The sequence below is a fragment of the Grammomys surdaster genome, unplaced genomic scaffold (genome assembly GCF_004785775.1).
Source record: "Grammomys surdaster isolate TR1022 unplaced genomic scaffold, NIH_TR_1.0 188, whole genome shotgun sequence".
NCBI lineage: Eukaryota > Metazoa > Chordata > Mammalia > Rodentia > Muridae > Grammomys > Grammomys surdaster.
Genome location: NW_021604633.1, coordinates 1357000 through 1380101, shown reverse-complemented (window position 1 = coordinate 1380101; position 23102 = coordinate 1357000). Strand labels below are relative to the sequence as shown.

At 42.0% G+C, this 23102-nt stretch overlaps 1 pseudogene; it reads left to right on the top strand.

The window, feature by feature from the left end:
• Nucleotides 1-15815, top strand: part of LOC114622362 — a 25768-nt pseudogene extending 9953 nt beyond the window's left edge.
• Nucleotides 15816-23102: the final 7287 nt, after the last annotated feature.

Below are 23102 nucleotides of genomic sequence, written 5' to 3'. Positions count from 1 at the left end.
TCCCTCTCCGCCTCACTTCCTTTAGACAGCATCTGCCAGTGAATTGCACGCTCACTGTTTTGGTTAACCTGTATGGTCAGTGAACTCCAGGGATCTACTTGAATCCTGCAATCCCCATCACAGGCTCTAACAGTTATGCTCAATTTTTTATGTGGTTTCTAGGAATTCAAACTTAGATCCTTATGTTTACAGACCAAGTGCTCTTCTCCAGAGATCCATCACTCCAGAACTATGCGTTGTACTTTGAGATCTGAGTTAATGTGCCTTAGTTGTATATGTTAACATAGTTTAGGATAGATCATGTTCCCAGAGTGCAGTGATCAAGTCCAGTCTCCCTTGCACCTCTTCTCCATCCCTTTTCCAGCCTCTGGCCTTCACTGTTCTATTATCAGCTCCATGCTTTCCTTTCTTAACATTTATGCATAAGGAAAATCATTGGCTGCTTTTCTTTGTCTGTTCATTTCACTTAATGGAATGCCCTCCAGTGCCACTTAACTCACTGCAGATGGTAACTTCTCAGTTTTGTGATTTTGCTCATAAACTCATCTTTCCTAAGTTTTAGCCCTTGTCTTTTCTCTTGTGTGGGGTTCCCACGAGATAGGGCTGGCTGACTGGTTGTCTGTTTGATTCTGTCAAGGGTAACCCCACAGGAAAACTGGGTTTTTAAGTACAGACCCTGTGGACCCATGGTTTGGTCTCTGGGCAGCAATACCTAACAGAATTGTGTTCCTTTGAGAGAAATAGACACCCTCTTTGTTTCCTCCCCTTTGGACACATTCTTCATTCTATTTCTATAAATTAGTAGCACTTGGGAGGGCTGGATTCCTCAAAGCCTTTCCTTCCATTCCCACCCCAACTGCTTTTTGCCTTCTGGCTTTGACTCCTTTTTGTAAGCTGCCATAAAAATTCACTTGTCAAACACTGGTGGGCTAGCAAGCATTACAGACTACAGCAGCCAAAGCTTTGGATGCCGACCCCGTGGCCTTCACCTACTTCATACTTTAGCCAACACACTTTTCCTTTCTGCTGCAATACTGAATATTCACTGTGGGAATTGGAGACATCTTTAACACAGGTACTCCTTATTTGAGGGAAAATATTTATAACACAGAAATAATTCAAAGAAAGGTTCCCAGAACTTAGAGGAACCCCTGCATATGAAGAAGCCTAAGATAGCTAAGGGAGCAGAGGTAAAGGAATCTTAATAGCAGCTAAGGCCACAGGGGAGTGTGGGTTCTAGGCCTGTGAACCCTGGCTCCTGTGCTGACTGGCATAGGAAGCCACTGAGTGATACAGGAGACAGATGACATGTTCTGAGTCATGCTCTAAGTTGATCAATCATCCATGGTGTTAGGGCACATGCAAATCAGAGAGAACAGCTGTGAAGTTACTTCAGTAACCCAAGCAACAGTGGGAGGTTCAGGCATGGTAGCAGTGACAGGATGGCATGCTATTGCTGGATTCTGTGTGTACTAAGAAAGACCGGACTTTCTCACAGAATGAACACCCACTTTGAAAGAAACAGAAGAGTCAAAGTCCAGTGTCTCCAGCCCTTTCTCAAATCTAATTTAATCCAAACCCCAAATCCCATCCTTCCTTCCAAACTTGTACTTCTCACTGCCATCTCTCATTGTGACTTCTGGTAATTTTATTCTTTTAGTTGTCCAAGGACTAAAATCTAGAAGTTACTTTGACAAGTGTCAGATGTGTGTCTAGTTTTAATCGTCTGACTTAGGTTTTGTGAAAAACAAAACAAAGAATAAAGTTGAGTCCTACTCAAAGCGCATTTATATTTCCCATAACCATCCCCAGCGGAAAAGAATCAGCATGTGTTGTGGGATTATTATTTAAATGTTTATAGTCTGCCATTTTCTTCACACCAAAGCCCCAGCAGTGTAAGTCAGCCAGGCTCATGCAGGTATTGTCTGCTCCATCTGGTCCTTGGCGTTCTGCAGGCAGACCCTGGATGGTGCAGTAGCTGATCAGAAGGGCTCACACAGGTATTGTCTGCTCCATCTGGTCCTCTGCATTCTGCAGGCAAGCCCTGGATGGTGCAGCAGCTAAAAGTCCATATGGTCTCAGGTGTAGCCCCAGGTAGAGCATATTGCTGCATGCCAGTCTGTGGGCCCTGAGGCAGGAATGACTGCTGGGAGGCACACATCTGAGTGAAGTGGCCACTGCTGTGCCCAAATCAGAGGGCAGAAGGTGTTCTTGGCTCCCACGATGCTCTGTACTTCCAGGACCAGTTGGAGACCAAGATGCCATCCTGAACTGCAAATGTCATGCCCAGACAGCATCCAGAGACAGTGTTGAAAATGCACTGTTCTCTGCCTGCTCTCTTCCCTTCTAAATCAGGTAAGGGTTCAAAACCGTGTAGATGGAGAATAGCATGCCTGGGGCCTCAGAGTGGGGTCTCTGCAGTTTGCTGTGTTTTCTCATTTCCTCAGTTGTGATTTAGGAGTTTTGTTCTTCCCTTCATTTCTCAATATGGAAGTAGTGGTTTTCTGCCTTGAATACAACTGTACATGTTTTACTTTGAACTTAGTAGAGCCAAGATACAGTGAACATGTTCTTTGGTCCTTGAGGAACTGTGTTATCTTGGAGTTTAATAATTAGTCAGTTATGAAGCATCCAACAAAAGACAGGGTGTTTGTCCATTCTTACTGAAACAAGGGAAGACTGTGAACTGGGTGCCTGTACACCATAGAAGTGGCTCATAGCTCTGGCAGTGTCCAGATGTCCAAGTTCCAACATACCAGCACATGGGCACATGGATAAGTCTCACTGTGATCCATAGCTGCTCAATTCTTGCCACATCCTTATACAGTAGAAAAGCCAGAGGTTTCTCTTGGGAATTTTACCATGAGAACAACCACAACAACAACAATAATAACAATAATAATAATGATGATCATGATAACATCCTGTGATCACACCACCCCAAGACACCTCCTACTACCAACACATGAGATTTAAGATTTGAGCACATAACTGTTGAGGGACATAGACACGAATTGCCATAGACATTTTCAATATAGGGTTGATCTTGTCTGTCTTCTTTCTCCTCCTTTCTCCTGGGCTCACAGCTCACTGCTGACCAAGGTGCACCTTTGGCACTCTATTCATTTGGGTTTTCTTACTTTCGTTTTCTATCATTCCATGTACATATCTGAATCTATTAATTTTTTTAAAGTCATATGTTGGTCTGGAAAGATGGCTTAGTGAATAAAGACGGAGTCCCATGCTAGGGACCCACATGGTTGAAGAGGGGAACCAGCTACTGGAAGTGCTCTTCTGACCCACTAATGTGCACTGTGGCATGTTACCACTCTCCCAATAAATAATCTTATCCAATAAAAAGATCCTGGGATCGGCTTTATGAAGAAGTGCCCAAAGAATAGAAATTTCATCATGAATGATAGGGTACGAAATAGCCTAGTTTTTCCATTTTCAAATAATATTTGGAATTTAATTTGACCTTACAATACAAAAACAAAACAAAAAATAATAATGTATGCATACTTTTGAACAATAAGAGGGGATCAAATAAACATCATTATTTTTCATAGAGTATTGAAGTCTGTAAAAGAGTTTTATTTTCAAATTCTATGAATCTACTTGCTATTATGTATTTATTAAGTTTCAATAGGATCTGTATATCCCAGGGCAAAATCAAACTTGCTACATATCTAAATATGTCTTTGAACTTCTGATCCTCCTGAGTGTGAAAAGCACAGATACATATGGCTAAAACCAGTGTATGTACTACTGAGGAACCAAACCCAGGGTTTTGTGGTTATTTGGGGAAGCAGTCTACCCATGCAGCCACATCTCTGCCTCCCCATTTACTTTATAAGACTCTACCAGTTCAACCCCAGTTTGAACTCTACCAGATCAAAGAGATGGCAGTTTGTGTCTCACTAACAGTGAAGTAAGGCTAGCAATGTCGCTCCAGTGGTAGGGTGCTTGCCTGGCATGCATGAGGCGGTGTATTTAATCTTAGACACGTTGGCATATGCCCTTAATCTCAGCACTAGGGAGTTAAAGTGAAAGGGATCAAGGTTGAAGTCATTCTTGAGTACACAGCAAGTTTGAGGCCAACCTGAGCTACTTACACTAAACAACTTTAAAAATTTAAAAGTCAAGTGTACAAATATAATATTTATATCATGGACAAGAAAGAGTGTCCCATGTCATTCTTGTAGTTTACTTGAATCAAGTAAGAATTGTGATTTAAAAGAAGTAAGACAAATTTTGGTTAAGTGTAAGAACAGATTTTTATAGTTCCACAAAGAATTTTATAATGTAGAGGGGACACCGAGGACATGTGAGATGAAGCTTTCTAAAAGTGCTAAAATCAGTAACTTTGAGTGTCTACTTGCCAGCCTGGCATGGCAGGTGTCACATGCCATAGTGTTCTGCCAACAAATGCTTGTCACACTTAAGCTTCCAAGTAAGAGTGAAGTCACCTTTGTGATAAGAACTCTTGTACTTCTGACCACACTGAAGTTGACTGAAACTCTCTTTAAGCTCTAAAAGGCATTTGTCTGGGAGACCTCTCCTGATTGAGCACAAGGTATTCATACGTAGTCAAGAGACTCCATGTATATTGCCATCTCAAGAGATGCCATGGATACTGTTATCTTCTCCTGAACTTTTTTGTCTACTCCATAGAGAAGAATGCTGAGGTTTCAAATTCTTCATCCTATACATATCTGGGAACTTGTGATTTTTGCTCCTTTGGGTGTTACAGAGCCATGAAGAGTATGTTTTATGCTCACCTTCACCTCCTGTCATCTATGTAGATTCTTGTTGGGAGATTTCTTTCATTTGAGTCCTCAGATATATGTATTTTTCTCATCCTTTTCTCATGTGGCACCCAATGGTATTGTTTACTTCAGGAGTCTTCCTTACCTAGAAACCTGCATCATTTTTATTGTATCATCTCCAGGTGTAGGTCATCCCACTGTAATACTGAGGTGTTCCTTACAACCCATCCACAAACTGCTTCAGAGAAACTGTGTTTTCCCATCTCACCCAGAAAACATATATTTTCCCATATATATTGCCTGCTATTTAACTTGTTACTATTTCAAGCTTGCAGTAGGCTATTGTTAGAAGATGGAATTTCCTGACACCCTTTGCCTAAAAGACTGGCCCTGAGGGCCTAGCTTTACACTTTCAGTGGAAGCTCTGTGGCAGCTGAAACATAATTGGCTTTGACACACTGTAAATGGCTAAGATGCTGGTGGCTTGGAGAAGGGGATGATTCCTGTAAAGAAAGGATGGGTTAAGCAGCACTGTTATCAAAGGTTTGCAGATGGCCATGCAAAAGGGATGCTATCTTGGAAGCATCAAATGGAGTGGGGAGAGAAATTTCTGCCTATGTCCTCCTGTTTGGGATTTGTTCATTCTGAGTCCTGATAGTCATGGTGTCTGGGTACTACACCATGTGTCTCCTACAAGGGTACAGAAGGCCATTTCTTTTAGTTCTTAGAGCAGTAGCAGTAGCTAAAGGGACCCATATGTCTAGGGACTAAAAGGATGGGGTGAGGACTGGGCACAAGGCACAACTACAAAGGCAGTTCAACTCCCAGAACTCTTACAAATGACAGAGACAGTAGAGGTACCTATAATCCTAGCACTAGGGAAGCAGAGGCAGACTGATCTCAGGGGTTCACTGCTGGATAGCTATCGTATCTGAATTAGTGATTCTAGGTTCAGTGAGAGGCCTTGTCTTAATATATCCGTTAACATTATCCCTGCTTGAAGTTTGAGGTATAAGCTCTTAGCTGTTCTTACTGCCTTTCCTGGTATTTGCTGCCATCCTGTCCTGCCTTGATGGTGATGGATTCTTATCCTTCTGGAACCGAAAGCCCACAATAAACCATTCCTTCTGTAAGTTGCCTGGGTCATGGTATTTCATCACAGGTATTGAAATCTTTTCCAAACATTGCTGGAGACATTCTTCTGTTTATCTTGCCATCTTTCCAGCAATAGAAATGTTACACACAAAAATGTAATGCTTAGAAAGTGCTCAGAACATCAGACTTTCTATAGATGTATCAAGTGCAATGACAGTCAAGGTCTTATGACTTTGTTTCTCTTTATATAAAGTACTAGGCAATGGGAAACACCTGAGGATGTAGTAGATCCTGACACAGGGAAACAGTGAAATGCAAAAAAAAGAGAAAAATAATAAGTTTTTCAGAGACAAATTTCAAATAGCATAACAAAAGCAGTCTCAGCTTCTTACAACCATAGGCACAGATGGACCAAAGATCTTAACATATCCATGTGTCAAATATTATCCTCATACCAGAAGCAACATTAACAAGCTAACATAAAGAATTCAAGGATGGAGTACTAAAAATGAATCTTGAAACAAGACAGACATTTCTTTTTATATTTATAATTATCCCAAGTGATTTCTTAAGATTTTTCTGTAGGAGACAAAAATAGAAACTTGAATAATATCTATTACTTAAATTTCTCTCTAGATTGTGACTTCCATGGAGGCTGGCATTCTTGTTTGTATAACTTCCCAATATCCTAGGTCCTATACACTACATGTAGGCACATGTACTACTGTTTCAAAGTGTAAACCTCAATAAATCTTCAAATGGAGTGGCATATCAAGTTACGTGATGATCATTAAGATGTTGCCATGAGAGCTGCAATGGTAGCAAAGTTGGTAAATCACTTGCCTTGCAAGCATCATAATCTGAGTTCAATTCCCAGAACCAAAAAACCAGAACCAGATATGATGATGTTCACATATACTCCCAGCAATGTGGGTGGAGAAAGAGATGGATCTTTGTGGTTGTCTGACCAATCAGACTAGCCTTCTCAGCAATCATAAGGCCAGTGAATGACTCTGCCTTAGATTGATGGCTCCTAAGGAACAGTCTTTGACTTTTTTTCTCCTCTGATCTCTGCACATACATGCATGCATGCATGCACATCTACATATATATATTCCTTCACACATATGCATATCTACACGTGTGTATGTGTGTGTGTGCACCTACACCCACCTTTGTACCTATACAAAGATGTTTCTATGGAGTATACAGTGCTGAGTATAGGTATGAGAACATATTTCTCTTACCTGATTGTGACATATCTCTAAAACACAATGTCAACTGTGAGCAAAACAATGAAGAGGCGTAACTCTATAGACACTGCCTTGGTCTGTATGAGGAAGGGGAAAGGCGTGCTTTTGAGAGATTGAACTCATAGTCAATGAGTCAGTTTGCAGATTCTGGTAAGGTATAACAGGTGAATGAATGATGTGAGGCATGAGAGGGGAGGGTATCAAATCTACTTTGAGAATCAGATGGTGCCCTCAGATGAAGCACTGAGTGATAGCTCAGTGTAGGAACTTTCTAGGTAGATTTAGAAGAGAGATGGATGAATTAGATGCAGACCCCAGATCAGAACTGACCATGTCACCATGAATGATTGTCTCTTATCTTAAACTGCTTGATAGTAGGGACTATGTCTGTAGCCCTATAATTACCACAAAACCTGGCAGATAATTGATGCTCCATAAACAGCTGCTGGATCGATATATGGAAAAGAGGAATGGCCTCCCAGACTAGCAATTGATTTGAATAATTCTTGCCTCATTTTAAATACCTGGCATTTGACCTACATTTTCCACATATGGCCAATCTACAAGTGGGGAAATGGGAAATGGTGCTCAAGTTAAATTTTCAAGTAAGCAGATGACAATTTTAAATAGTTATAGGAGATACTGGTGGGAAAGAAGATGATGGTGAGGAAAATCAGTGGTCTCTCTGTTAGCAGAAATCTAGGTGATATCAAAAGAGGTATACCAGATGTCCTAGTCCTGTCTCTGCTCCATTGTGATCTGGTTTCTGTTTGTAGTAAACTCACATGCTGTAGCTAAGGAGTCTGTGACACTCAGTGACATAAACTCCAACTGGTAAAGAGAATGTGACAATCAAGCCTATTTTTAAGTGACAGTTGAATTGAACTTTTCTTGAAAGTGAGCTGAGGGAGCACTTATGGAGGGATCCAGGGCTTCAGCTGTATATGTAAGAGTGCAGGGCCCTGCTGGGCACAGGTGGAAGATGAGATCCTTGACCTCATGAAGGCTGGACGCCCCAGGGGGTGGGAATTTTGAGGGTGGGGAAGTGGGAGTGGGGGGGGCGCGAGAGGGTAAAACCCACAGAGAAGAAGGAGGAGGAGTAAGGGGATGGGGGGTTCCCGGGTGGGTGGGGGATGGGGTAAGGGGATAACATATGAAATGTAAATAAAATATCCAATAAAAAATAAATGAAAAACAAACAAACAAACAAACAAAAAAAAGAAAGTGAGCTGAAAGAATGAGAAGCAAGAGAACTTTTAATGGCCCTGCTGTGGAGTGACCATCAAAATCTCGAGCTTTTCTCCTACCTAGAGACCTGATTGGCCATGGCAGTGACCTTCAATCTGTGATATTCAAGACAGAATTCTTCTTGCATTGACAGTCTAAGATTGCTGCATAGAGTTCTTTTGCAGTTTGCCAGGGAAGGCAGCTGGGCTACTCTGGAAGCTAATGGCTATTATGAGGCTATAGATTTTGAGGGAACTTACAGAAGCCCTAGTGTCACCTCATAGCCTATGTATTCATGAAGACATCTTTGCCTTCATTTATGATTTACAATTCGAGATACATAGGTCCATAATGGTGGGGAAGGCATGGGAACAGGCAGTTATAGTACCAGAAGCAGGAAGTTGGTTGATCTCATTTACGCATGCTCTCCCTCCTTTTGATAGTGTCTTACTGTATAATCCTGGCTAGTCTACAACTTGCTTTGTAGACAGGGATGAACTCACAGAGATTTACTGCTTCTGTTCCCGTCTTCTAAGTGCTGGAATTCAAGGTGTATATAATCTTGGTTGATCATCTTTAAGATAGATAGATAGGTAGATAGATAGATAGATAGATAGATAGATAGATAGATATAGATAGATAGATTATTGATAGATAAATAATACATTTGAGAATATAGGAAGTAAAGTGAGGCTATAAATCCTCAAAATTCACCCCCAGTGCCCACTGGCATACTTCCTCCAGCAATTCTGCACCTGCTAAAAGGGCCCATGATCTCCTCAAATAGCACAACCAACAGGAAAACAAACATTCAAATATATAAGCTATGAGAGATTTTTTTCCTTTTGTTCATATGATCTCAGGGGCCATGCAAAAATCAAGACCTGCTGCCCTTGTTGTTTGTATTTATAGTGAACCCAAATGACTGTGAAAACTATGTCTGCTACCAAGACATTTTACTGCTGTTGTTGTTCACTTACATGTGTGTTCACCCTAAAGTTTTCAATCCATTACAAAGAAAAAACAAATCTACTTTTTAATTAGTGGTTGAGACTAAGGCCACACAATTCTTCCTTTTCCCATTTGCATCTTCTTTAGATCAGCTGAGCCAATGGATGTTTCTAAAACCCAGCATCCCAGGGCTCTGACTTTGTGCAGGCTGCTATAGGATGTAGCAGAATACTCTTTTCCTAGGCCCATTTTGTTATCTGATCAGGAATTCTGTAGAATTTTTAGAATTTAAAATGACCTCATACCTAAAACTATAGCTAACAGAATAATGACTTTTAGGCAATTTACAGTGGGTTTCATTGGTCAGGATTATCTATGGAGTCATTCAAATGGGAATTCTTGGGCTTCTTCCCTTACTCATCTTAGTAACTGAATTTGCTATCAAGATCTTACTTTATAATTTTCAGTACTGGTCAAATCTATTCCTTCTACATTGTGCCCATGACTTCTAACAGGATTCATTTCTTCAGCTCACCCCTCCAACATTCTTTCTATTCATAGGAGAAATATTTCTAACCACTCATAGGAGAAATAGGTGTAGAGACATTTTGAGGGGTTCAGAGGAAGACAGATCACGTACATGCACCTGGACATTCTAGAGGACAAAGTAGTCTTGGGACATAGACTGAGCACCTGAGAAGATAGAGTGTGGATAACTTTTTTATCCCATGTGAGAGAGAGAATTTGGACTTAATCTAAAAGGTGACTGGTAACTTCTGATTGTTCATTGTGTAATATCTAGGATAAGAATCAGAGGTAAGCTTGTAGGGTTCAGGGAGGGGCGCATAAGGCTAGATCAAGGGATATAGTTTAAGCTGATGATATTTTATCCTTTTAAAACACAGCTTTCTCAACTCAAATATCAGCCATGTAGCCTTCTCCTATGTCTTACAGCTTTTTGTCAGCATCCAACCAGTACCTTGCCCAGCCTTCCCATAGAAGTGACATTGGATGTATAGAAGGAATTGTTAAAATTGAAACATCCTTTAAGTCAATGAATGTTGTCCATTGAATGTTGGTATCTCACAAAGTCCATGTGTTGGATAGAGCACTGGCTCCCAATAGAATGACATTTGGAGGAGGACTCAGTCCTATGTGTTATTTCTCTCAGGAGACTTCCTGTTCATAGGTAAATAAACTTCCTACATAGGACTTCCTACAATTTCTATTATTTGGCACCATAGAAATTAATGTAAGAAACAATTACTGTTCATTATCTGTCTGTCTATCTATCTATCTATCTGTCTGTCTGTCTGTCTGTCTGTCTATCTATCTATCTATCTTAGTAAGATGGATACATGTACACATACACACATACATAGCTTCATATATATGCAATGATTATGATATATTCACAATGAAATAAAGGATATTCTTGGGACTGGCAAATTCATTTCAGAAGTAAAAGAATGGAATAATTGTAATTGTGGAAGTGCACATTCATGTGGAAACAGGAGGACTCATTCAAGTGTTATACCTTAGGCCTTGTCAACTTTTGTTTCATGTGGGTTTTAGGGAATCAAACTCATATTCATGTGTCTTCAAGGCAATCATTTTACAGACTGAGCTATCATCTCTTCAGCTGCTGGTTTTCAGTTTTAGTCAGAGATCTCAGTGTGCATCTCAGGCTGGTCTCAAACTCCCAACAGGAGTGTTGTGATTGCAGTAGACTATCACCACAGTCATCTTGTGACTAGCCTTGTAAGACCTGAAGCAGGAGTGGGAATTTTCCACAGTGGCTGCTGAGATGCAAGGCGTCATTTTGAACCAAATTTTCAATGTAAATTGAAATTGAGAAAAATACCACTCAGCCCTGTCAATTCAGTGGAAAAAGAGAAAAAAAAATCCAGAAAGGAAACAAACAAACAAAACAAAACAAAGAAAGAAAGAAAACAAAAAGCAGACAGCTGGACCAATAGTTTTGCAAGAAGCCAGAACACACAGCAGACTTTCCACATTGGGTCAGGTTGCTAGAGGTGTTATGCATTCTCACATGCTGTTTCCCTCAGACTGCCTATTGTGTGGAGGGCTTGGAAGGTTCCCTCTTCAGAAATCAAACAAAGCAGGTTCCTGCTTGTATGTGTGGGCAGGCTGGGTATTAGAAAGAAGCAACACAATGCAGAGAAATTGCCATTCACTGGAATGTGCTGGTTCATTTGTACCTGCTTTCAGGGAAAAGGATGGAAAAGCATCATATCATTTTTATCAGCAGAGAACACATTACAAGGTCATGGTCACCAGTGTTTACCAGAACAGCCACTGAAAAAGCTGCATCCTAGGCTTCCTGATCTGTTTCAAACCAGCAAAGTATTCCACACAAACTCAAATGTAGTGGCAATTTGTGTGACCAATCTGCTTAAATTTACCATGGGAAACCAATAGTCAGGGAAAGTGGGAAAGTCTGTAATGATTAAGTCCTGCCAAGAATTCATGTTTCTTTTGGAAAGCAAAGGCTTGGCAATTGACAATCAGATATAGTTGTGTGTCTGTGTTTGTGTGTGTGTGTGTGTGTGTGTGTGTGTGTCTGTGTCTGTGTCTGTGTCTGTGTCTGTGTGTGTGTGGTGTGTACTTATATCTGGGATTATTAGAAAAAAAAAAGAAATCAAAATCCAACCCTGAGATTATGTTGCTTCTAGTGGAAATGACAGTTTTTAAAACAATATGTGCTTTTCAAAGTAATGACTTAATCAGTGGGATAATATTCATCCCATTGTAATACCCTTTGGCCCCTACCCCAATCTTCATTTTGAATTCTGTCAAAAGGGACTTTCTATCACAGATCACTGCTGTGATTCATAAGGCATTTGTAATTCTGTCAACCCCATGGCTCTTGACAAAGAAAGTATTCTAGCTGGGTGAAACCTGGGAGGCTGAGGGAAGCAAGGATGACCAGACCTCCTGTTCACTTGCTGTGCTTCCACAAGGAAAAGCTAGTTTGAACTCACTATCATCTATGATGGAAATGAAAGTACTAAACAGAACAATTTGGTCCTTTCCTTTAGTGTTCCCAGAAAGTTTGGAAGAAAGAGGAGACTCAATGTGACCTAGTAGATGAAACCTGGTACCATCAAAGCGTATGCAGAATTTGGTCATAGAGAACAATAAATGCTTGGGTCTGGACTTGGTGAAAGATTTCTGTGAGGTGTGATGCTCATGCTCATGTTTTGGGCTAATACCTCTTGCTCCCCTTTGCCCTGCCTGCAGTTCAAGTTTTTATGTGTGTGGTAATAGTTGAATGCAGTATAATATATGTGATAGCCAAGCAGGTAAATCATCTCTCTCTCTCTCTCTCTCTCTCTCTCTCTCTCTCTCTCTCTCTCTCTCTCCCTCACTCCCTCCCCCCTCTCTCTCACACACACATACACACACACATATGTTAGTCTTATGTAAAGTATTGACACAGAGTCTCACTGAGTTGTACAGACTGGCCTTGAGTTCTGTAGCATTCCCAGCCGACCTTGAACTTGTAATCTTCTGGCCTTAGCCTTAATCTCTTGTGTTACTGGGATTAGGATTACATAAATAAATAAATAATTTTATTTTTGTTTTGTTTTGTTTTTCTGAACAGTCTCACTACAAGCCTCGATGGCCTTGAACTCACTATGTGAACCAGGTTGGTCTCAAACCCACTAAGATCTACCTGCCTCTGCCTCCTGAGTGCTGGGATTAATATCATGTGCCATCATCTATTTCCTGCTTAAAAATGTTATTTTAAATAATCAAAATTTATTTAATATCATTTGCTTTAGTTTTATGTGCCAAATGAGGTACTGGAATAGATTTTTTGGAAATTATTTTCATATCCAAAATATGAAAATTTTCATTTTTATGAATAAGCAGATACTTCAGTTAGCATAAATAAAACAAAATTGAATTCCATTTTAATAATTGTACAATGAAAGTTAATAAGCTAAGTGAAAATTCATGTTTACAAAGAAGAGAGTGCATTTTCAGGGTGATGAGTTTGTTTTTCTATAAAATAAATTTGAGACTTGCTTATAGAAAGTTCTCTTCACTGTGTATTGGCACCAAGAGCAGTTCCTTAACTTCACCAATAAAGAAAAGTGTCTCTATTTTTCAGAATTATCATTGATTGAGGATTCCATTAAGATTTTTTGCAAACTTGGGGTGAACAATGCAAATGTAGTACAATAAATAATTGTGCAGAACTGACAGTCCAACAGAAGGCACCACCCAGGCAGCATCTGCACAGCCTTCCCGGAGTGTGTTTCTAGATGGTTTCTACTTTACTGGTTGTCACACATCTGGGTTTTGGGATCTCCATTCTTGCATGTCTTATTCCACCTCCTATAGCCTCATTGGTGATCATTTGCCCCCCAAATTCTACCCAGATGTAGCCCATGGGAACTGCCCTCTAGAACTCCACCAGGAGGTGCAAAGAGAGATCAAACACAGCTATGATGATATTACCTAAGGATTTGAAATTGTTAGTTGTGACACTTGGCAACATACTTCAATCATCTGTATGCCTCTTACTAGCCCAATGACTCAAAAAGCTATGGAAACCTCTCATCTTTATATAGCTTTTCTGTAAATTAGTTATCCTCCTTGTAAATTTGTTATATAGGTTATACAAAGAACTATATGTTGAGGAACTGGTAAGGTATCATGAATACTCTGCCATGATCTAAGAAAGATGTACCCAAGTGTCTATCATATTAGGTCCTACAGAGGGAATGAGCTTTACTCTCCTTATTGCATTATTGAGGCTCAGAAAAATTAACACTTTCAAATGTATCTTGTCAAGATGGAGATAGTACGTCCATCTTGCCTTTTTAACTTCTTAATACCAACTGACCCAATGCTAACTTAACAATAGTTGTCACCATTAAAATGTTCTTAACCTTACTCATTCTTCATCTTGGTTTATTGCTTCCCGCCTCTTCCACATCAGTACTGTAATGTTATTGTAGTTGGTAGAATCAATAGGGCAGTGTTGCCTCCCTGGGAAGTCGTTTTGAGCAATGCAGAACATTGCTCTTCGTTTGGTGTAGTGGAGGCTCTGTTTTTCAATCTGAGATTTGCTTTATGGAAGAACAAACACACAGATGACATTTGTACTTCTTCTTCCCTCCATTCCAAATCACTCAGGATTTCTCTTGGAAATCAATTAACTTATACAAATGTGGAATCACCTCATATCCAGAAGTCATTAAGTCCCATACTTTGTGTAATGGTTTGATTCCAAGCCCTGTGGGTTATACAGTAGCTTGGGATAGACTCTCTGATATCTGACTTAGAACATAACTTTTGGCCTCCAGTACAGGCTGGTGTCACATGCAAACATATCTGGGACACGGAGCTCTTGGGTTTGGTCTCCACTCTGAAGGTACACATTTCCTTCCTGGTCTCTCTATGCCTTTGTGTAGAGACAACGTGTGATGCTTAATTTTTACTTTTTATTTGGAGTAAGAAATTTGTGGGGCATTAGTGAAGTACATCTTTGAATGTGTTTAAGGAGGGAAGATCTGTCACAGATGTGGATAAACCCATCTCACACGCCAAAGTCACAAACTGAATTAAAAAAAAAGAGAGAGGAAGGAGGAAGCTAAAAGAACATTGGTATTTTCCTTTCTCCACTTCTTGGTTTGCATCACAGGCCATGGATTAAGTTGTTCACGTCAGAAGAAAGGAGGAGGAGGGCACAATGAGAGGAGATGGACCATGACCATGTGACCAGGAGAAACAGCAAGCTGTAGGGTCCCTGCTATCCAACCCATACTGGCTGGTCTGTCCAGGATTATCAACAGACAGGATGCTATTCTTGTCTCTTGGCCCTGGCAGATGTCCCTGCAAGACAATACTGGCTTCCATTTCTGTGAGGGCTCCCTCATCAGAGAAGACTGGGTAATCACTGCTGCCCACCCCACTTCAGGGTCAAGACATCTGATGTGGTAGTAGCTGGAGAGTTTGATGAGGCCTCCACAGAAGAGAATATCCAGGTCCCCAAGATCGCCAAGGTTTTTAAGAACCCCAAGTTCAAAATGTTCACTGTGTATAATGACCAACTTCTGAAGCTGGCCACTTCTGCCCAGTTCTCTGAGACTGTGTCTGCCATGTGTCTGCCCAATGCTGATGGTGACTTCCCTATTGGGACAGTGTGCGCCACCACTGGCTGGGGCAAAACAAAGTACAATGCCCGCAAGACCCCTGACAAGCTGCAGCAGGCAGCCGTGACTTTCGTGTCCACTGCTGACTGCAAAGGAGTACTGGGGTTCCAAGATCACAGAAGTGATGATTTGCACAGGTGCCAGCAGTATCTCTTCCTGCATGAGTGACTCTGTGCCCCGCCCCCCTCATCTGCCAGAAGAATGAAGTCTGGACCCTGACAGGCATTATGTCCTGGGGCAGTGGTTTCTAGTCCACCTTCACTCCTCCTGTGTATGCCCGAGTCATAGCCTTCATGCCCTGGGTTCAGCAGATCTTGAAAACCAACTAAGTCCTCATGTCTCCCCTTCAAGTACCTACAATAAAATCATCTAATTAGAAAAAAAAAGTTGTTAATGGCACCATGCCTTCCCCACTATGACGGGCTACATTCGTGTGAACTATGTACCCAAGTAAAGCTTTCCTTTCGTAAGTTATTTCTGGTAGCTGTTTGATCACAACAAAAAGAAACATAGCTAATATGAATTATTTCTGAGGTCATGTCACTTTCTGCTTTCTGCTTGACCTGTGTTCCCCAAACCTGGTTGTCTCCTGGCTTCCCTCCTTTCCTCATTTTTATCCTCCAATTTCCTGACACAATCACCAGACTCTCCACACTAGATACTTACTGGACGAACCCAGACCCCATTTAACTGCCCCATGATCATCCCGTGGTCAGGATAGTTCAGAGAGAGAAATGGTCATCAATTTCAGATGGCTACAAAGAGCCAGCTGCACATTTACATTTATTAACAATTAATTTAATTTTCTTCTGGTAAAGTTTGTCTGCTTTACAAAGTATTTATGATGTTATCTGTGAGTGGAGGGAGGTTTTACAAAAAAAGATTATTTGGAGCACAGAGAATAGAATCCAGGGGTATTAGATAAGTGTCCCATCCCTGATCCTGGCCCCCAGCCAGTAACTTTCATATTAAAACCCCAAGCCTCACAGTTAAGAAGAACACAGAACAGTGAGACATAGTCTAAGGTTGTAATTCCAAGGCCATAGTTCTTTTTTTTTCTCTGTAATTGAAGCTCATTCTCTAGAAGACACTAAATGACATTGTCTCTTAGAACCACAGCGTTTCCCTAGGCCACTCTTATTGTAAGGCCGTATCTCTCTTTCCCTACCCCCCCAAGGCAGATCAAGCCTCCTTGTGTTGCCCTCCATATGTGTTAAAAGAGTGAGGATTTATTCTGAGGAAAAAAAAAGAGAGATGCAGAGGGTGCTTTTGACATTTCAGAATATGTGCTGGGAAGGCTTTGACATCTGTGACCTCAATAATGGAAGGTTTCGCCATGCTGCGAGGGGTGGAGACCAGCAGGCAGCTCCTGTCAGCGAGTCGGGATTGATAAATTCGTTATCTGGTGCTCTGTCAAAATGCTCCTGTTAGCTGGGCGTGATCTCTCTCACACATGGAACACGGTTAAGCCATCTGCTCGCTTTGGAAGCGTGTACTCTTGAGCCCATCTCCTATGCCCAACTCAGGGCTGTGACTCACCCTAACATAAGGTGATTCATGGGTACAGAGGTGCCAGGCTATAGCCCTCAGGAGCAGTTGCTGGTGTCCAGCTGCAGTACTGAGTTCTGACAAATCACCCTTGCTGCACCCATCATCCACTCAGGGATCACTGGAGCTCTGGTTGAGTGCTAATGTTTTTATAATGTGCCTTCTTTGCACAGACTGGGATCAGAAAGCAGGCTGCTAAGTGCTCTTTGTTTCTCTTCAAACAAGGTCTTTGGAAAACTACCACTTTCATTGGTGCTGGACTGGTGGCTTTGCTTGGCAGAGACCAACGACCTGAGGTGTGGGTGTTCGATCAAGCCACTCAGGCTGGCTGTCAGCCATAGGCCTCTAATGCTCTGCTCTGGTGGGAGAGGGGTGTGTGTAAGACTTTTGATTAATGTGAAAGTCCTTCAAGTGCTCTGTCTTTATGTCTAAGAAGCACTGAGGCATTGCAGGGGAAGAGGAGGTGGATTCTGGGCTGTAATTAGCAGAGTCAGCCCTGGCCAGTGCCACAGACTAGCAGACTGGAACGCCAGGAAGGGCCAAGGGCTCCAGAAACCATAGATGTGATCCCCTAAATCCTCTCTGCTTTTCCCTTCTGGGTTCTGCAGAATACCAAATCTCTGATCCTCAACTTTATCTCAGTAAAAAAGATTGTGTTTTACATGCAGGATGATGGAAAGCGTACGACATGGCCTTTCCTGAAGCTTGGCTCCTAGCTCAGCAAATGTTAGTTTCTTCTAAATTCAGACATCTGAAGGGCAGAAAGCTTAGAGAATGAGAGAAATTACGTATCCAGAGGATGAGTTATCTGCTAGGTGACATGATCTTATTACATGTATATAATTTATGGGGTGACCATTTTCTTCTGAGCTTCTTCAGGCCTTAAGCCTCCATCAGTCCTTCTGGAATATGCTGTAGAAAAGCATGGTGATGTGGATGGTGAGAGAGCTCAGCTGGTAAAGTACTTGCTGTACAAATCTGAGCCCATGCCCAGAACTCACATAAAAAGCCCAGCACTGTGATGTGTACTTGTAATGTGAGTTCTGGGGAAGCAGTGACAGGCTGATCCATGGAGCTCACTGGCCAGCCATGTAACCCTACTTGTGAGCTGTAAGTCAAAGGGAGATCCTGTCTCCAAAAACAAGATGGGTGGAGCCTAAGGAAGACAGCTGAGGTTGACCTCAAGCTTCTATGCTTACACACATGAACATGTATGTGCATAAACCTACACAGACACACACAGAGACAGACAGACAGACAGACAGACACACACACACACACATGCACACGCACACGCGCGCACACACACGGATTCACGTAGGCATGGTTGAGAAGCAAAGACCTGAGACCTTTTCCTGTTGTCCTTTGGAGTTTCTGTATCTTTGATTTAGTGTTCTTGACTGATGCTCACCCAGGATCACTGTCTGTACCAGGCAGGTCCCATATTAGTTTACTGTTAATGGAATCACTGCACACCTCAGCCACTGACTCAGCTCTAGATGGCTAATTAAAGACATTGGTTTACATTCTCTGTCAAGGACTCATATTTTCTGCTTCCTTGGACAACCACACTATCACAATCCTCAGTTCTACCATCATAGTATAGTGCTAGACAGCTGCTGGTGGCTTGTAAGTTAAGGGCTGTGGCTCTAGGACAGTCAAACTTTCCCTTCTATGTTGAATCACGGGCTAGATAAGATGCCATTGCTTTGCTGCTGCCTGGCATACTGTGTTAGACCTGTACACATAGTCTATTTTTCCTCATGGTCATTTGGAATGTAAGAGAACCCAAGGCTTTCAGGTTTTCCTGATGTAGCAACACATTTCAGCTTCGAGAATACTTCCTTGCTCTATGAGGCCCAGGCATGTCTTTTGGAGGAGACAAGATTATGACATCATACAAACCAAAGTTTATTATTACCAAACACAAAGCTTCACTTAGAATATTTTAAAGGATGTATTGCCTGCGGCTTAGGGACAAGAAGCTCTATGCCCATATGTCAGTGAGAGGAGAAAGTAGACTGGAATGACCTTGTAATTGTCTTTCTTTCTAAGACTATGGAGAAATATTTATGTTTGCTTTCATGGCCATTACTTCTGAGAGGACAACTGAGGCATCTGATTTTCTCAGCCTGAGATGGGGTTGTGTAGAATCTGGTTCTACTCACAGTTGCCTTGTGAATTTCAGGGGTGATTTGCTTCTGATGGAAGAGATGGAGCAGCCATGCTAAACAGGAAATGGAGAGTTCCAGGCCAAGGGAATCCAACTTTGATCCTTTTCTTCATCATCTGAGGTCACCTCAAAGGTTCAGCATAGAAAAAAGGAAACTGACAAGAGTCTTTAATCACGAGGAAAGCTTGGGTCTCTTATGACTCTCCTTTGCCTTCTGGTTTCCTTGTCAGCCTTCTACTGACACACAGGAGTCAAGATGAAGAGGCGCTGTCTTTCCCAGTTTACTCTATGTGAGCCTGATATCTAGGCTGCCATCAAGCATGACTCTAAGACACATTTCTCTGCTCTGTTGCACTCCCTGGTTGTCCCCAACCATCTGGGGTTTGGGCTTCCCACAGCCCAGTTAGAATTACCAGCTTCCTGAAACAGCTGATAAATGACCCACCTTTTTCCAATTCTGGTTCCCTTAAGGGACCCTGAGGAAGCAGCATTTTGTTTTCCACAGACACAGTCTCATACTGTTTCAGATAGCCTGGTTTCTTTCTGCAGCTTTGTTTAGAGAGTGACTTCTGAGACACCCTTGTTGGTCAGAAAAATCAACATTTTTTACTACCATCTACTCTCTACCTCCACAGAAACAAGAACTGCAGCTTCACTTAGAGTCTCTCTCTTTATCTTTCTCTATATCTATGTGTCTGTGTCTTTCTCTGCTTTTATGTTTGTTTGAATTTTTGCCTCTTTCTCTGTCTGTCTGTCTCTCTCTCAGTACAACATTTCTCAAAGGCTCTCTTGCTTTCTGAGCTACCTGCAAAGGAAGCAAAGGATATAGACAGAAATGGGAAAGGGATGGAGTGGCAGCATCCCAGACCCTGGTTTGGTTCACCATTATGGTTTTGACTCCTGTGGGCTCATGTCTTTGAATGCTTGTGTCATGATGCACTGTTTCCTTGGAAGTAGGATCCAGAATAATCTTTCCCTCCTATAGGTAGCTTTTGTCAGATATTCTGTCATCACCACAGGAAGACAGATGAAGTTAGCTCATGTTAGGGTACAAGTTTTATCTGCCTTGAGTTCAGTTTGCACCAGCATCCAGTGAGCCATCTTCCATTGCTTTAGAAAGAGAGAGGCTGTAAGGTGTTACTGAGTTCCAGGGAGCACAAAAAACGAATTATTCTACCCGTTGCCAGTTAAGCTGGAGCAGATGAAAGGAATATGTATGTTACTTGGTTCAGGTGAGCCCTGAGATAAAACCACTGAGCACATCTCTAGCACTCTGTGGTAGATGACACTGGATGACATGCTGGCTGGAATCTATTTCAATAGGCTTCATAATGGAAATGCACACTGAGCCCTCATGGGCATCTTCTCAAAGGTGTTGCAGTACTACTGTCCTGTCAGCTGGACTGTGGGTTCTAGTCCCTTCTCTGGTTTCCCAGGGCTTCCATTTCTTTACATGCATAGTGAAGATGATATATTTAGTAAGTAACCATCGTTTTTTTCTATTGTCTTCTTGGACCATCCAGTGGTGAGTGGACTTCATAACCCTAGGGAAACTGACAGTGGAGAACACTCTTATTTCAGCTGGTCTCACAAATGTCAGCTACTGCTCTCAGCCAACAGCGACATGGAGTGTGAGACAGTAATAAAGAAAGCTAGTAAATCCAAGGTTGAGTGCATATGTGGAAATACAAAGTGCAATCATGATCAGCTGGGTACATGGGAGCGCTACATGTGATGGCCACGAGGCTCCCAAGAGTCAGCTTTGATGTTCTCAACATGGAATGTGGTTGGCTGTGAAGACAGATAAATTTTGAGGTCAAATGTGTTCAATTTGTCTGCTTAGAAGTGAGCAGACTTTGGACAATGCAATTAGTATTTCCCAGGTGTCAACCCCAAGTGTCAACTGTGATACAACTTTCTGTGTTGAGGTGGGGAGGAACTCGTGATGGGCAGGAAGAGGGTAAAGGAGGAAGTCGCACAGAAGCACGTGCATCTGGGCTGGGCTTTGAAATACGCTTATGAGTTCATCCAGACAATGCTTGCCTCTCTAAGAAGTGATAATGTACAGGGTAGATATAGGACTCCATAGGCCAAGTGGAGAAATGGAAGGAACAGGAAGCCCCCAGGGCTGCTCAGGGCCAGAGCAGCGATATCAGGTTAAGGATGTCCTCTGGGTCCTCTTTGCATTTAGAAAGCCATTCTTTCTGCTGGGGAGAGATGACAGTTTAGGAACAGTTTGTGAAGATTTGTATATTATGTGCATATTTTAACTCCTCCCTTCCTTTCTCCTAGTTTTTTGCCCAGAAGAATGTTGTCAAGGGGGCAGAAATGAGCTGTGTGTGTTTTCTGGCTTTCACACATCTCCAGTACTTTGGGGGGAAAGTGGCTTATATAAAAATAGTAACTGGGGATGAACCTAGTGCTGGCCAGGAAAGAGAGAGTTTGGGGCCCGAGTGATGACTGGGACTGAGGGAGGTAGAACAGGAGAAACAGCAGTGGTTTGTATGTGTACGCACATGCATGCATGCTTGCATGTGTGCCTGTGCGTGTGTGTGTGTGTGTGTGGGTGGGTGGGTGGGTGGGTGTGTGTTGGATGTGGATGTACATGTTTATAATGTGTGTGACTGTAGTGAATGTGGAGTTGTACATGAATATGGGAGTGTGCAGGGAGTATTTATATACATGGATACAGTTTGTGTTTCAGTGTATATTGTGTGAGTGGGGAAGAGACGGCAGCTCATGCCCGTCTCATGCGGAGTTTGATTCCTATTGTCAAGCCTAGACTGACCACACAAGAGCCAGTTATTGGTACTGAGACATTTGCCTGTCCCAGGCACTGAGTCTGTGGAGGTAGATGATAGTCTGTAGGGCTTGTCTTTACAGTATCCCATTTGGCCCTGTCTATTTTTTATAGGACTGCTCCTATACATATTGGGAGACCTGTCCTGTTAGCACCAATGAAATCTCAAACAATGCTGGGAATTTACACCTTCAGTGTATAAATGTGTTCAATCCTCTTCCCACTTCCGACCATTTCACACAGCTAGGGAAGCAACAAGAGAGCAGGGCAAATAATCAGTAACATGCAGGTGCAGACTTGAGGTGCTGCCAGGTCAGAAGGGTGCCATGGGCTGCCACAGAGCCTTTGTTAGCTGGAGAAAGTCCTCACAGAAACACCCACACAAAAACCTGTTTGTCAGTTCACAACAAAACCTTAAAGGGCGAGTGAAAATTACTCCAATTCTTAAGTGAAGAAATCCAAGTTATCAGATGTCTGAAGGAGCTTCAGCAGAGCCATCTTGTCAGGCATCAAAGCCCCTAGGAGTCACCGTGTTCTACCAGCATCTTTGCCTCCTGGAATCCATGTTAGCATGGCTCAATGGCTGTTTATTAAGGACACAGTTAACTTAGTTAACTCTTTAACTTAGTTAACTTAGTTAACTGTGAGGGAAAGAGTTCGGGAATACATTTGCTGATCACCTTCATGCGCCACTAGAATCCTCCACTACTTGAGCCTCTGATGTCAGGGTTGATATTTGATTAACAAGAAAACAAAAGGCCTGAGCTTTGTTTCCAACTTGTAAACAAAGTTCCTGAGAACTCAAGGATGTAGGCTAAAGTTACAAGAAGTGGAAAGTTTAGGTTGGAAATAAATCCCCAACATTTATGTTTTGTTTTTGTTTTTTCAGTTCACAATCCTGTCCTATTGAATCTTTGTACACAATATTTAAAAGAAACATGATTTTTGTGACACTTGGAATTTATAAATGCTGTAGCTACCCATAAACCTTCCTGTGGAGACAATCTGAAAAATAGACAATCTCATTCATTTGTTGAGATGGCGAGCTCGCTCCTTTCCCCCTCCCCCGCACCCCCCGTGGTATGTCTGTGGTCT